Consider the following 17,090-nt stretch of genomic DNA (forward strand, 5'->3'; position numbering starts at 1 on the left):
TTATCAAGGATGGTCTCGGCCACAAGAAGGGTGGCAAGACCAGTGAAAGGAAGATGGTGAATCAAGTGTCTTGCATCAGGTTTGAGAAGGAGACCATTGGAGAGGTGCAGCCAGTGCAGACCATAGAGGCTCCACGTAGAAACGCGGAGGTTCCACGCCCTGGAGGCTCCACACCAAAACATGGAGGTTCTGGGATCTGGCAGAACAGTGGTACCAACAAGATCAAGGCACAACCTCGATCATGATAGCAAGCTCCTAAAGCATCTAACACTCATGTACAGGTCAAGGAGAACACAATTATACCAAAGAGGAACAAGTATGCTTATAAACCCAAGACCCATGCACCCCATGAGAGCATGTCCTCTAGCTATGTGTTGAGACGCAACAACCTTAGTAAAGTTGTTGCCACGTATGTTGGGAATGAGCCTAGCATATATGTGAAAAGATCTCTGCTAATTGGGGACCTAAAATAAGGAACTAAACTTGTTTTGTAGGCATACTCCTCCGGTGGATCAAGTTGGGTGCTTGATAGTGGATGTACAAAGCATATGACCGGGGAGAAGAGTATGTTCTCATCTTATGCCCAAATGGAAGGTTCAAGTGAAAATATAGTATTTGGGGATAATTCAAAAGGATAAGTGCTTGGTGTCGGTAAAATCTCTATAACTGAAGATCATTCAATTTCAAATGTTTTACATGTTGATTTGTTAAGTTACAATTTATTGTCCGTATCACAATTATGTGAGATGGGCTATGATTGTCACTTTATGGATAAGGGTGTGACCACCATTAGAAGGGAGGATTCCTCTATTGTTTTTATGGGCCGCTTGAAGGGCAAGCTTTACCTAGTTGATTTCAACAAAAGTAAAGCAACACTTGAGACTTGTTTAGTGGCAAAATCTAGCATATGTTGGTTATGGCATCGCCAACTAGCACATGTGGGGATGAGGAACTTGGCCAAACTTCTAAGGGGGAACATATCCGTAGACTAATGAATGTTCAATTTGAGAAAGATAGGATATGTAAAGCATGCCATGCCAGAAAGCAAGTAGGGGTACCACACCCACTAAAGGGCATCATCACTACCTCAAGTCCATTAGAGCTCATCCACATGGATCTTTTTGGACCGGTTGCCTACGTTAGCATTGGTGGTAACAAATATGGTCTTGTTATTGTTGATGATTATTCTCGCTTCACGTGGGTGTTCTTTGTGTATGATAAGAGTGAAGTGCAAGGGAATGTGAAGACCTTCATTAGAAGAGCACAAAAGGGAGTTTAGGCTACCTATCAAGAAGGTGCGAAACGACAATGGCACCGAATTTCGCAACACCAAAGTTGAAGAGTTTCTTGATGAGGAAGGCATCAAGCATGAATTCTTGGCTCCATATACCCCTCAACAAAATAGGGTGGTTGAGAGGAAGAACCGCACTCTTATTGACATGGCAAGAACAATGCTTGATGAGTACAAGACTCTAGACAACTATTAGGCCAAAGCAATCAACATCGCTTGTCATGCTATCAACCGCCTCTATCTTCACAAGTACTATAAGAAGACTTCATATGAGCTCCTAACCGGTAACAAACCCAAGGTGTCGTACTTTAGAGTATTTGGGTGTGAATGTTTCATTCTTAACAAGAAGCCCCGAAGCTCTAAATTTGCACCTAAGATTGATGAAGGATTTCTTCTTGGTTATGGTCCAAACGAGCACGCCTATCGGGTTTTCAATCTTTTGACCAGAAGAACTAAAATCACGGTAGATGTGACGTTTGATGAATCTAATGGCTCTCAAGTGGAGCAAGTTGATCTAGATGTTGTAGGAAAAGAAGAGCCACCTTGTGAAGCAATCAAGCAAATGGCCACAGGTGATGTGAAGCTACTGAAGAAGAAGATCCTCCACTCCAAGCTTCAACACCATTCCAAGGGCCAACTGCTGTTCTCGGTCATATGGACATGTAGGACGCAGAGGCTCTGTGCCTGAACATGGAGGCTCTAGGGCCTAGAGGTTCCACACCAGGACGCGGAAGCTCCAAGGTTTGGGGCAACAATCAGCAAGAAGATAAACATATTGAAGCTAATGAGCCTCAAGCTGATGTTGATGATGACAACCAACCCCTATATCAACCTTCAAGCAGGACACCTCATCCAAGAGTGCATCAAAGTGTACAACGAGACCATCCCATTGATAACATCCTTGGGAGCAAAAGAAAGGGGGTAACAACTCTATCTCGTCTAGCAAATTTTTGCCAATTTTACTCGTTTGTTTCCTCCTTGGAACCACTTAAGGTAGATGAAGCTCTTAAGGATCTGAATTGGGTGATGGCTATGCAAGAAGAATTGAACAACTTCGAGAGAAATCAAGTGTGGGAGTTGGTGGAAAGACCCAAGACTAATATGATTGGCACCAAGTGGGTCTTCCGAAACAAGCAAGATGAACATGGTGTGGTGACAAGGAACAAGACAAGATTGGTTGCTCAAGGGTTCACTCAAGTTGAAGGGCTAGACTTTGAAGAGACCTTTGCACCAGTGGCAAGACTTGAAGCAATCCGAATGCTTCTAGCCTTTGCTATCCATTATGATTTCAAGCTATATCAAATGGATGTGAAGAGTGCTTTTCTCAATGGTCCACTCTCTGAGCTAGTCTATATGGAGCAACCACCAGATTTAAAGATCCTAAGCATCCTCATCATGTCTACAAACTCCATAAAGCACTCTATGGGCTTAAGCAAGCACCAAGAGCATGGTATGAATTCCTTAAGGAATTCTTGCTCAAGCAAGGCTTTGAAATAGGCAAAGCCGACACTACTCTCTTCACAAGAAAGATTAAGAATGATATATTTGTGTGCCAAATATATGTCGATGACATAATATTTGGTAGTACTAACCAAACTTTTTGTGAAGAATTTAGTAGGATTATGACAAAGAGGTTTAAGATGTCTATGATGGGTGAATTGACGTTCTTCCTCGGATTTGAAGTCAAGCAATTGAAGGAAGGGACATTCATATGTCAAACAAAGTACACAAGAGATATACTCAAGAAGTTTGATATGGTGAATGCCAAGCCCAACAAGACACCTATGCCTATAAATGGGCACTTGGACTTGGATAAAGATGGAAAAGCCATTGACCAAAAGGTATATCGTTCCATGATTGGCTCCCTACTTATGTGCATCTAGGCCAGATATTATGCTTAGCGTGTGCATGTGTGCTAGATTTCAAGCTAACCCAAAAGAGTGCCATCTTATGGCCGTTAAGAGAATCTTGAGATATTAGTACACACTCCTAACTTTGGCTTGTGGTATCCTAAGGGCTCCAATTTCAATCTATTTGGGTATTCGGATTCTGATTACGCTGGTTGCAAAGTAGAAAGAAAAAGTACATTGGGAATATGTCAATTCCTTGGATGGTCCCTAGTGTCTTGGAGCTCTAAGAAGCAAAATTCTATAACCCTTTCCACTGCTGAAGCTGAGTATGTGGTCGTTAGTGCATGTTGTGCCCAACTACTTTGGATGAAGCAAACCCTCAATGATTACGAATGTCGCTTTACCAAAATCCCACTTTTGTGTGTTAATGAAAGTGCCATAAACCTTGCAAACAATCCCGTAAGCCACTCAAGAACTAAGCACATAGACATCATTCATCATTTCTTGAGAGACCACAAAACCAAAGGAGATATCGCAATTCACCATGTGAGCACCGAAAAACAACTAGCCGATATCTTCACAAAGCCCCTCGACGAGTCAAGGTTCTATGCTTTAAGGAGTGAACTAAATATACTTGACTCTCATAACATGGTTTGAAATCGTGTACACCTCTGTTTGTTGCTTTATGTTGCAACTAGTGAGGCTTGCAAAATTTTCATAAGTGTTTCTAAATGTTGGTTCTTATGTCCAATCTTGTCTCTAGTATCTATTGTTATGTACTTGTCGGGGACCAATACTAGGGTACTCAAAGAAGAGGAGTTAATACCGATCAACGCTAATTCATCAGAGCGATCAAGAACACGACTACATTTCCCAGTAGGCCCTGCCTTGTCCAAACCACCAAGGTCACAGGCTCCATTTCATCCAATCATCTGACCCCCGAGGGTTGGGAATGCCTCACGCTAACCCCCGAGGGTTGGCTCTGCCTCGCCGAACATCTGAGAGCTGGCTCTGCCTCACCCGACGTCTGAGGACTGGCTTCGCCTCGCCTGACGTCTGAAGGCTGGCTCCGCCTCACCTGATGTCTGAGGACTGGCTCTGCTTTGTCCAACCCCCGAGGGTTGGCTCCATCTCACCCGATGTCTAAGGACTAGCTCCGCTTCGCTTGATGTCTGAGGACTAGCTCCACTTCACCCGATCCCTGAGGGTTGGCTCTGCCTCGCCTGACGTCTGTGGACTGGCTTCGCTTCACCCGACCCCTGAGGGTTGGCTCCACCTTGCCCGATGTCTATGCACGACTCCTTCCTAACTATGCATGCAGATAAGGTAGGGCACTCAAGTCAACCGCAATACCGAGGACCATACCCTACACGCCTATAGGAAAGTACCATCAGGATATGACAAGAAGGGCACTTTGAGAGCTTCCAGGCATGTCAGAGCCCAAACAGTGTTGTAGGCGCCAATATTTGTCTTACAGTGTTGTGGGCGCTGTCATTTGCCTTCGGGCACAAATACTGACAAAAGCTCACGACAACCACTATGGTCCAGGCGAAAACTCACATCACCTACAGTAACGGATGTGTGGTCACTATGCCGTCTGCTCCCTGGCCACAGATCAGCACCCTGGTCTGCCACGCCGCCCGCTAGGATGGGATGGGACATGACAACTTTCTGACAATGCCAGGACATGGCATCATCAGTGGACAGATGCCCAACACAGCCCTATCAGGATTAGCAGACATGCACCTAGCGTGGAGCTATCCCTGACTCCGCCTACCATGTTAGCAGGGCCTGCACAGAGGAAAAGGAGGACCCAACATCTTTGAAATACCTCCTTTGCCTCTGTTTTTTCTCCCATCTATAATCTCTGCTCTCCTTTGGCCTATAAAAGGGAAGGTAGGGCACCCCACTAAGGGGATTGATTCAACACATCACGTATCACGTCACACATAGCTGAGCAGCAACCAAGTTCTCAGCAACCATTTGACCTTTCCATCATAGACTTGGAACATGTCCTTCTCTCGCCCGTTTGTAACCTCTACTATGAACTTTTCAGTGCTAATAACATGAGCAGCAGCCATGAACTAGACATAGGGACATTCTACTCGAACCAGTATAAACCTTGTGTCTTTTTTAGCACACCATCTAGGCTAGACGCGTAATAAACAAATTTACTCATTGGTGTTTACTCGAAACACCAACAGTTGGTACGCTAGGTAGGGGACTTTGTGCGTCCTGACATTAACATTAGGCCACGGATGGCTAGTCATAGCATCAGCTAGGTCCTGGGTGCACACATGCGCTTTGGGGACCTAGACTTCATCATTATGGTAGGAGGAGAGTTGGCATTGGCTCATGCCGCCGTCCAACATCTCCCCTCCGTTGGCCTCAACTACGGGAGGCTTGAGCTCTAGCTCGGCGCCTCCCTAGGACCCTAGCCATCTAGGGAGGACCCGCACCGCCTCACCTTCTCTTATGCCAATGACATGGCACTGCTCGCCGAAGGGGAACCCCTCTCTCTGAAACACCTCATACGCAGCGCCCCGACAGTGCTTCCGTTTGGTCTCCGCAACGCCGCGGCGACCATTAGCCACCTTGTGGCACAACGCATGATTCTACCTCCCACGAATGATGAATTCATGGGGGTGATCTAACACATCATGGAATCTTTCCATGACCTCCTAACAGAGGAGCTAGAGTCACCCTCTGGCTCTGACTCTAGCAGGGGGAGTCATCACCCCTCTCATGATTGCTTCAAGACGGGTACCCCTAAGGGACACATCGAAAGCATCGTTGAGGGGGAGGCTACCCCAACAAATGACCTTGACAACAAGGCCGAGAGGGAGACAGTGGCCCCACCTCACATGTAGGTGGAGCAGCTAAAAGCCCCACACCGAGAGATTGAGGAAGCGCGACTCCAGCTTGAGCAGGAATGTGTGGAGCTCGATCAGGAGATCGAGCGCCGCTGAGACGGTGGGCGCGCACGCGCCATGGCCTGCGATGTGAACTGGAGGATCATCACGGAAGATGAAGCCCACCCTCACTTTGCCCAGGCAAGCCAGAACATCGCCGCTGCGGTGGCTTTGCTCCATGGTCTTCTAGAGGCCATGACGCCCGAGGATCATCGGGCCCACCACGAGATTCGCATGCTACTCAAGCATGCGGCTACGTAGCAGGCCAAGAGCTCGTTGTCTCGACGATGCAAGCTCGATGCTAGCCAACACACACTCTCCGAGCACCCTAGCAAGGACACATCGGTCCACCAGGTGCCACAAGGAGACAGGCAGCGCGCCATGGTCCCGATACATCAGCGTCTCGGCCGCAACCATGACGCACGCGACACCCTCGATGCTCGCAGGCATTCCCACAATGACCCAAGAGAGGGAGCTAGCCATGGCTATCACCCTCGCCATGGTAGACGCTATGACAACGGCGAGGACCGAAGCCCAAGCCCCGCCAAGGTACCAGCCACCAATGCTGCCTTCCCGCTAAGGTACCAGCCACCAACCAACATCCCAAAGTACTCTAGGGAGACAAACCATGGACTATGGCTCAAGGATTATCGGCTTGCCTACTAAGCCAGTGATGCAGATAATAACGATTTCATTATCCACAACCTTCCACTGTTCTTGGCCGATTCGGCACGAACATGGTTGGAACACCTGCCATCCAACAGAATCCAGAGTTGGGCGGACCTAAAGGAGATCTTCATGGGGAACTTCCAAGGCACATACAAGCACCTTGGGAACCCATGGGACCTCAAGAACTACCGATAGAAGGTCGGTGAGACCCTCCGTGGGTACATCCAGTGTTTCTCCCGGCAGTGCAACGAGCTACCTAATGTTGCCGACGCCGATGTTATAGGAACTTTCTTGTCCGGGACCACATGCGAGTCTCTAGTTCACAAGCTAGGATGCAAGGGCCTATGAACCACCCAGGAACTCCTAGACATCGCCACTAGCCATGCCTCGGGTGAAGAAGTAGTTGGAGCGATCTTTGACCGCCTCAAAGGTAAGGCGAGACGGGACGAGGATGCCGACAAAGGCACCTCCAATTGTCCCGCTAAGAAGAAGAGCAAGCAACAGTGCAAGGGCTCTCTCGTGGTTGCCGCAGACTGCAGGGGTGGTCGGAAGCCTGCGGAGGGCACTTCGAACCACTTTGAGAAACTGCTCGAGGGACCATGTCTGAACCATGCCTTTCCCGTTAAGCATTTGTACAAGGACTGCGGCCTCATGAGACGGTTCTTGTCTGGAGGCTCAAACAAAGGGGAGCACGGGAAGGACACTGACCTGACCATGGACGACGCCGAGGGGAAAGACAATGGCTTTCTAACACCGAATGGCTGCCTCATGATCTTCGGAGGGTCGGCGGCCTATGACTCCAAGCACCGCCAGAAGGTCACACGCCGTGAGGTCTATATGACTGAACTAGCCACGCCTGCCTTCCTCCGGTGGCTAGAGTCTGCCATAACCTTCGACCAGACCAACCACCTAGAGAGCATCCCGCAACCGGGGAGATATCCGCTCGTGGTTGACCCAATCGTCGGTACGAAGCGGCTCACCAAGGTACTAATGGATGGGGGCAGCGACCTCAACATCATGTATGCCGAGACGCTCGACGCCATGGGCATCGACCGAGCATGCGTCTGGCCGACCGGTTGTAAGGTCGAGATGGCGGACTAGAGGGGGGTGAATAGTCCTTTCTAAAAATAATCGCATCGGCTAACCGAAACAAGTGCGGAATTAAAACTATCGGTCTAGCCAAGACTACACCCCTCTATTTATGTTCTCTAGCACCTTCCAAAGATACTAATTAAGCAACAAAGGTGTCGGGCTAGCTAGAGCTCACCTAACCAATTCTAGAAGCAAGATCACACAAACCTATGCCACTAGTACTTCAAGCAACAAGGGAGCTCCTACACAAGCTAGTAAGCAAAAGCACAAAGCCACCTAAGCTCACTAGCAATGCTCAATAACAAGGCAACCACTGCCAAGTTAGAGAGCGCAATTACTTAGCTACACAAACTAAGTAATGTGACTAACAAGGTTACACAAACCAAATTAGCCACGCAAGGGAGCTATTTCTATGCTACACAAGCAAGAAGGTAACTAGTAAGCTACACAAGCTAACTAATTACAAGAGCAACTACACAAGCACAATGTATATGAAATATAAATACAAGCTTGTGAAAGGGGATTGCAAACCAACGGGAAGAACAAGGTTGACATGGTGATTTTCTCCCGAGGTTCACGTGCTTGCCAACACGCTAGTCCCCATTGTGTCGACCGCTCACTTGGTGGTTCGGCGGATAATTGGCATCACCCACCAAGCCCGCATGTCAGGTACCACAAGAACCTACCCTGAAAGTGAGGGTAGCTCAATGACACGCTCAACTAGAGTTGCTCTTCGCAGCTCCCGCGGGACGAGCACAATGCCCCTCACAAAGCTCTCCTCCGGAGCACGCACAAGCTTCTTGCGGGCTTCGATGGAGACCACCACCAAGCCATCGAGGAGGTGGCAACCTCCAAGAGTAACAAGCACCACCAGCTTACAACTCGATCACCTAGTGCCACTCGATGCAACCTCATGATGCAATCACACTAGAATCGCTCTCTCACACAATCGGATGATCACTATCAAGCATATGTGAGATGGAGGGCTCCCAAGCACTCTCAAGCATGGACACAAAGTCCCCCAAGGTGCTCAGCACTAGCCATGAGCGAGACCCCCTTCTATTTATAGCCCCACAGGCTAAACTAGCCGTTACCCCTTCACTGGGTGTTTTTGGGTTGACCGGACGCGCCGGTCATATCGACCGAATGTAGGACCTTAGCGTCTGGTCAATGGATGCTTGCCACATGTCACCTTCGTTCAACCTTAGTCACTTGATCTCAACGGTCAAGTGATGACTAGACATAGCTGCTCAAACTGACCGGACACAGTAATCCCAGCGTCCGGTCGTTTCTAGTAAGGTACCAATCACGAACGGACGCGTCCGGTCGGTCACGATCGGACACAGCGTCAGCGTCTGGTCCTTCTCCAACTTTTTTGTGTTGCCTACATCACCGTATGTTAGCCTGACCAGACACACCCTGCCAGCGTTCGGTCACTTCTAGCGCTAGCATTCGGTCAAAGACCGACGCCTGCACGCTCTCGGCCGCCACTGACCAGACGTAGGACCCTAGCGTCCGGTCACTGCATGACCAGCGTCCGATGCACTCTGTGAGACCCTATCTTTTCTGTATAGGGCGCCAGTGGCACCGTCGGACTGTCCACACTCTACGGGCAGACACTCCGCCGGTGGAGTTTGAACCCTTGCCTCCGTTCCTTCACCGAGTTGATCCACATCAACTCCAACTTCATCTCCTTTGTAAATGTGCCAATACCATCAAGTGTACACCACAATGTGTATGTATGTTAGCATTTTCACAAACCTTTTTCAAAGGATTAGCCACTCAACTTGCCACGCCACTCAATCCTAGCAATGATGCAAAGTTAGATCACTCGAGTGGCACTTAGATGACCGATATGCAAACAAGTTTGCCCCTCTTGATAGTATGGCCATCTATCCTAAACCCGGTCATCAACTTCTCTACACACCTATGACCGGTGAAATGAAATGCCCTAGGTTATACCTTTGCCTTGCACATTCTATTCCACCTCCTCCAATGTTGATGCAACACATGCACCAACATGATCAACAATGATATGATCCACTTCATATCATCACGTGATCATATTGGTTCATCGATGTTAACTTCACTTGGTTTTCACCGTTGCCTTCATCCATCGGCGCTAAGTCTTGCTCAAGCTTCACCGCCACGTGGTCCATCGCTCCAAAGCCTCCGACTTGCCCGTCATGCTTGCAACCAGTCCATCAAGCCAAGTCTTGTCTTGATCTTCTCCACCTTGATCATATGACTCAATGTCATGTCTCATGTGCAATGAGCTCCTTCATCATCACATGTGTGAGCTTTGCAACATCTCCAAGCCATTTTCACCTTCATGGCATAAGTTGCTCACACATATGTACCTGTGGACTAATCGCCTGTGTATCTCACATAAACACAATTAGTCCACCTAGGTTGTCACTCAATTACCAAAACCACACAAGGACCTTTCACCAGAGCACCTTTCCACAACATCGTGCCTGGAAAGTAGGCCATGCCGCTTGGGCAGATCGATCTACCCATCACCTTTGGGGGACCATCCAACTATAGGTCGAAGACCCTCACTTTCAAAGTGGTTGGGTTCCATGGAACCTATGACGCCATCTTGGGATGACCATGCCACACGAAGTTCATGGCCGTCCTAAACTACACCTACCTCAAGCTGAAGATGCCAGGCCTAGGAGGGGTCATCACCGTTGGCACCTCCTTTCAGCGTGCCTACGAGTGTGAAGTCGAGTGTTGCGATCACGCCACAGCGATTGTCGCCTCCGGAGAGCTCGCGGCCCTCAGGCAGGAGGTTGCCAAAGAGGCACCCGACCCCAAGCGGTCAGCCAGATCCTTTGAGCCAGCGAAAGGATCTAAGGAGGTCCTCATAGACCCCGGGAGCACCAAGGGCAAAATGGTGTGCATTGGTACCACACTTTACTCCAAATAGGAAAGCGCGCTCGTCAACTTCCTCCGCGCCAACAGAGACATCTTTGCATGGAAACCCTCGGATATGATGGGCATCCTGAGGGAAGTCGCCGAGCATGCCTTAAAGATCCACCTAGGCTCTAAGCAAGTGAAACAACGCCTATGTTGCTTCAACAAGGGGAAACACAGGACCATCGGCGAGGAGATCGAAAAGCTCTTGGCGGCCAAATTCATCAAGGAAGTGTACCACCCAGAGTGGTTAGTCAATCCCATTCTTGTATGAAAGAAGAATGGGAAATGGAGGATGTTTGTTGACTACATGGGTCTCAACAAGGCGTGCCCAAAGGATCCATTTCCTTTGCCACGCATAGACCAAATAATTGACTCTACCTTAGGGTGTGAAACCCTCTGCTTCCTTGATGTGTACTCCGGGTACCATCAAATCATGATGAAAGAGTCTGACCAGCTCGTGACATCTTTCATCACCCCCTTTGGATTGTTCTGCTATGTCACGATGTCGTTCGGTCTAAAGAATGCTAGGGCTATGTACCAACGTTGTATTCTCAAGTGTTTTGGGGACCTCATTGGGTGAACCGTTGAGGCCTACGTTGATGACATCATGGTCAAGTCCAAATGGGCTAACCACCTCGTAGCTGATCTTGAGCGAACCTTTGCGAAACTCCAAGTAAATGGCATCAAACTCAATCCCAAGAAGTGCATATTTAGAGTCCCAAGGGGCATGCTGCTTGGTTTCATTGTCTTCGAGCATGGCATCGAAGCCAACCTAGAGAAGATCTTAGCCATCACAAGGATGGGCCTGATTTAGAATGTTAAGGGAGTACAGCGAGTTATAGGGTGCCTCGCCATGCTTAGCCGCTTCATCTCGCACCTCGACGAATGAGGTCTCCCCCTTTATTGACTTCTGAAGAAGATCGACCACTTTGAATGGACATCCGAGGCCCAGGAGGCACTTGACATGGTCAAGCTGCTTCTGACGAAGGCCCTAATCCTTGTTCCTCCTACCGATGAGGAACCCCTTCTGCTCTACATTGCGGCCACCACGCAAGTGGTCAGCTCCATCCTGGTAGTGGAGCGGGAAGAAGAGGGGCACACCCTCAAAGTACAGTGCCCTATGTACTTCATCAGTGAGGTCCTATCCGACTCAAAGACCCGCTACCCCCAAATCCAGAAGCTTTTGTACATCGTCCTCATCACCAAAAGGAAGCTATGCCACTACTTCGAGTCACATCCGGTGATAGTCATGATGTCCTTCCCCCTCGATGAGGTCATCCAAAGCCAGGATGCCATGGGAACAACCGTGAAATGGGCACTCGAGCTAATGGGTCAGGGCATTGCGTATGCCTCTCAGACAACCATCAAGTCCCAGGTGTTGGCTGATTTTGTTGTGGAATTGACCGAGGTCCAAATGCCACCAGCGGTCGTCGATCAAGAGTATTGGACAATGTACTTTGATGGGTCATTGATGAAGAAGGGCGCTGATGCGGGGCTAGTCTTTGTGTCGCCCCTTGGGGTACGCATGAGGTACATGTTCCATCTCCTTTTCCCCTCCTCCAACAATGTGGCTAAATATGAGGCGCTCATCAACGGCCTACGCATTGCCTCAATGTTCGAGGAGATTCCTAGCTGGTCATCAACCAAGTCATGAAGGAGTCAAGCTATCACGACGCCAAGATGGCTGCATACTACCAAGAAGTCCGCCGGTTGGAGGACAAGTTCGACAGCCTCGAGCTCAATCACATCCCGAGGCGCCTCAACGAGGCGGTGGACGCGCTTGCGAAAGCAGCATCTGGCCGAGAGCCGGTGCCAATAGGCATCTTCGCCAGCAACTAGCACAAGCCTTTGGTTCACTACGAGGGGTTGGAACAAGGTGGTGATGGTCCATCCAATGTAGGCCTAGGGGCTGACCAACCATTGGCTCCATCTGGCCCCGAAGTCATGGAGCTCGAAGAGGACCCAGCGACAGAGCCCGACCCTCTGGTCGACTAGAGGATGCTCTACCTCGACTACCTCCATCTGCCTGCCCCTACTGGTTTAGAGGGTAGGCCAATAGTCTGGCCCATCTCTGCTGGCCTCACGGACGTGCTTTCCCCTCCATGAAACGGGAAAGGTCCCAACCCCTGCAAGGACGAGCGGGCGCCTATCAGCATGACCTTGCTCTCTAGGCCACCACGCTCGGTGTCATCAACTACCTCATCATCTTCTTCCTCCTCATCGTCGTCACTATCAGTTTCCTCCCCTCACTCCTGCGCATGCAATTTCTGCTTCTTCTTCTTCTTCCTCTTGTCCTCGTTCGCTTTCCTCTACCGCTCGGCCTTAGCGTGGTTCACCGCCATCAAGGACGGATCTCTCGGCAACAGAGTCGGGAGATCTATGAGGATGAGGTCCCTCAGCTAGTCCCCCAATCTCAATGTTAGTATCATGGGGTTGAAAGTTCAATTGAAGAAGAAGGCATAAGGAAGAGAAAACTTACAAGGACAATGTACCCTGGTTCTGGCCACATCGGGGGATGCCCCAGCACTAGGTACACAAAATCAAGAGGGGCGCTAGCGCTGTCCCAAGAAGGCTCCATCACCTCCTTGATGCGCTGCGCGACTTTGGAGGGAGAGAGCACCTCCTCGGCAAGCGCTGTCCCCTTAAGTGACGCCCTGGGCGCATCGCGTACAGGGGAAGCACGTGCCTCATTAGTGGCACCACCCTCCTCGCATGGTAGCCACCAATGATTCCTAACCCCTTTAGCCCCTTCTCCTTCAGGAAGCGGATGGCGGCGAGATGGGCCTGGATCCTCTTCTTGTCCTTCTCTAGGATGCCCCAATTCCTCCATGAATCTAGGGCCTCTTCGATTAAGTGCCTGGTAAACTCCGGTAAGGGGGCGACGACATCGTTCTTGAGATAAAACCAATGCGAATGCCACCCCTTATTGGAGGTCGACAGCCGCATTGCCGGGTAGTCGCCGACTCAGTTGTTTCGAAGCTGGATGCCAGCACATCCCATTGGCACATTCAGCTCCTGCCTCTTCTCCCTCTTCTTCTGGAGGGTGACGACGAAGAAGTGTTGCCACAGATCAAAGTGGGGGCTGATCCCTAGGAATCCCTCACACAGGACAACAAACACCGTCATGTGTTGGATCCCATTAGGGTTGAGGTGTTGTAGCTCTATCTTGTAATAGTGCAACAGTCCTCGGAGGAATCCGTGGGCGAGGGTGGCGAACCCGCGCTCATGGAAGCGTGCGAACAAGATGACGTAGCCATTGGGCAGCAACGGCATGTCCTCTTTACTGGGCAGCCACCACTCCTCGGTGGCGGTCCACGCACAGAGAAGACCGCAGCGAACAAGGCCCTCTAGGCGCTGGAGGGTGATTTCAGAGTGGCACCATGGCTCCATTAGAAGATGGGGGTGGGTGGATGCGAACTTGACAATGGCAAAGATGCAGATGCGGGGAGCTTAGGCGATTGGCGGTGGAGGTGGCAGATGCGAAGGCAAAGAAGCAAAGTATGAAACCCTAGGGGTGAACCTTTTGGTTTTATAGGGGCGACAGATATGAGGAAACCAACTGTCCGCTAAGATCTCTGTGCCTCCCATGATCTACCACAACGTCACGCCGCGGGATACATGCACGCAATCCCTATCCTTTCCTTCGAGAAACTCACCAAACATTTCGCCTCCCCGGGTGGACCGGGACTCATTACGAGTAGAAGGAATATGGATCGAAAGCGCATCTACGGCCCATCTGGGCCTAGGAGTCCGATGGTTGGCCCATCAATGGGCCCAACAGCCACTCCAAACACCCCTACAACAAAGGGTGGAAAGAGCTAGGCCCCACAAGCGGCCGGCGCCCAGACACACGAATGCCACGAGCATCTTGGCCCATGATTAAGTCTCAGTTAGGCATACCCTAACCGGGACCCCAATCAAACTATCTAGCTAACAAACCATCAAACCTCATGACCACACCTGCGAAGGGTTTGACCTCGACAAAAAGGGAATCGCCATCCCCAAGGCACGTCGTGGGCGACAAGAGAAAGCCAAGGCCCACAAAGTCCTCCCTTTTGAAAAAACCTCCGAAGGAGTATTCTACTCCTCTGTAGGATCAGGGGCTACACCTACTGGGTGCGCTCATGTGCACCCACTGGCAAGTCGAAAAAAGCCTCTGAAGGAGTATTCTATTCCTCCGCAGGCTCGGGGGCTACACCCACTAGGTACGCTCGTGCGCACCCACTAGCAAGTCGAAAGATCCCCCAGATGATTCTACTCAAATCGATCAGGGGCTCAGGGGCTACTGTGGGAGACCAATACTAGGGTACCCAAAGAAGAGGAGTTGATACCCATCAACGCTAATTCATCAGAGCGATCAAGAACGCGACTACATTTCCTAGAAGGCCCCGCCTCGTCCAAACCACCAAGGCCGTAGGCTCTGTTTCATCCGATCGTTCGACCCTCGAGGGTTGGGAACGCCTCAGGCTAACCCTGAGGGTTGGCTCCACCTCGCCTGATGTCTGAGAGCTAGCTCCACCTCGCCCGAAGTTTGAAGGATGGCTCCACCTCGCCCGACGTCTGAGGACTAGCTCCACCTCGCTCGATGTCTAAGAGCTAGCTCCGCCTCGCCCGATGTCTGAAGGCTAGCTCTGCCTCACCCGATGTCTGAGGACTGGCTCCACTTTATTTGACCCCCGAGGGTTGGCTCCGCCTCGCTCGATGTCTGAGGGCTGGCTTTGCTTTGCCCAACCCCTGAGGTTGGCTCCGCCTCGCTCGACGTCTACGGACTGGCTCTACTTCACCTGACCCCCGAGGGTTGGCTCCGCCTCGCCCGATGTCTGCGCGTGACTCCTTCCTAACTACATGCACAGATAAGGCAAGGCACTCAAGTCAACCGCAATACCGAGAACCATACCCAGCATGCCTGTAGGAAAGTACCATCAGGATATGACAAGAAGGGCGCTTTGAGACCTTCTAGGCATGTCAGAGCCCAAATAGTGTTGTAGGCGCCGATATTTGTCTTACAGTGTTGTGGACGCTGCCATTTGCCCTCAGGCATGGATACTGACAGAAGCTCACGACGACCACTATGGATATGAGGTCACTACGTCGTCTACTCCCTAGCCGCGGATCAGCACCCTAGTCCGCTGCGCCACCCACCGGGATGGGATGGGACATGACAACATTTTGACAATGCCAGGACATGGCATCAACAGTGGACAAACGCCTAGCATGGCCCTATCAGGATCAGCGGACATGCACCCAGCGTGGAGCTATCCCTGACTCTACTTGGCGTGTCAATAGGGCCCACACAGAGGAAAAGGAGGACCCAATATCTTTGAAATACCTCCTTTGCCTCTGGTTTTTCTCCCATCTATAATCCCTGCTCTCCCTTGGCCTATAAAAAGGAAGGCAGTGCACCCCACTAAGGGGATCAATTCAACACATCACGCATCACATCACACATAGTTGAGCAGCAACCAAGGTCTCAGCATCCATTCAAGCTTTCCATCAGAGACTTGGGACCTATCCCTCTCTCGCCCGTTTGTAACCCCTACTATGAACTTTTTCAGTGCTAATAACACGAGCAGCAGCCACGAACTGGGCATAGGGACATTCTGCCTGAACCAGTATAAACTTTGTGTCTTTTTTAGCGCATCATCTGGGCCAGACGCGCAATAAACAAATTTACTCATTGGTGTTTACTCGAAACACCGATAGTACTGTTGTTTTGTTGGCTAGCTACAAGAGACAAGAAGTCCATGACCATTAATAAAAACACTTAGAAATTCCTTGGAATACAGACCTAGTTTTTGCTCAGTCTCAAATCACGGAGGCTCCATGTTTCTGCATGGAGGTTCCATGGTTCAGAGTCTTTGTGGCCTAGTATGGAGGCTCCGCGCCTAGACGGTTTCGCTAGGGTTTGGGTAAAATCAAAATGATTTTCATCTTTCCCTTTTTACCCAAGTTACTGGGCTTCCCATTCACCACGTCATGCCCCCTCGCTCTCTCTTGCGTGCGCGCTCGCCTTCATAGTCGCCGTTGTCGCGTCGCTGATCCCATCACCGCCGCATCATCGCCCACTTCCCTATGTCACACAGGCGCTTGTGGTGGTGATGCCGGAGGTTGGGACTCAGGGGGAGTCCGTGAAGGAGGAAGAAGAAGCCATCTTCGTCGCCATCCGAGGAATCCATGCTGTCGGTCAAATCCTTGGCTCCCTAATTGCAACCGCAGCAGAGGAGCAGTCCCCAAGGCCATCCGCTACTGCAGCCAATCTTCTCCTCTCCTATTTCTTGCATTCAAGGTGAAACCCTAGTTCCATTGTGGATTCAATTTGGATCAATCCTTCTATCAATTCCTTGCGTAGATGAG

This window comes from Miscanthus floridulus, chromosome 19 (assembly GCF_019320115.1).
Source record: "Miscanthus floridulus cultivar M001 chromosome 19, ASM1932011v1, whole genome shotgun sequence".
Lineage (NCBI taxonomy): Eukaryota > Viridiplantae > Streptophyta > Magnoliopsida > Poales > Poaceae > Miscanthus > Miscanthus floridulus.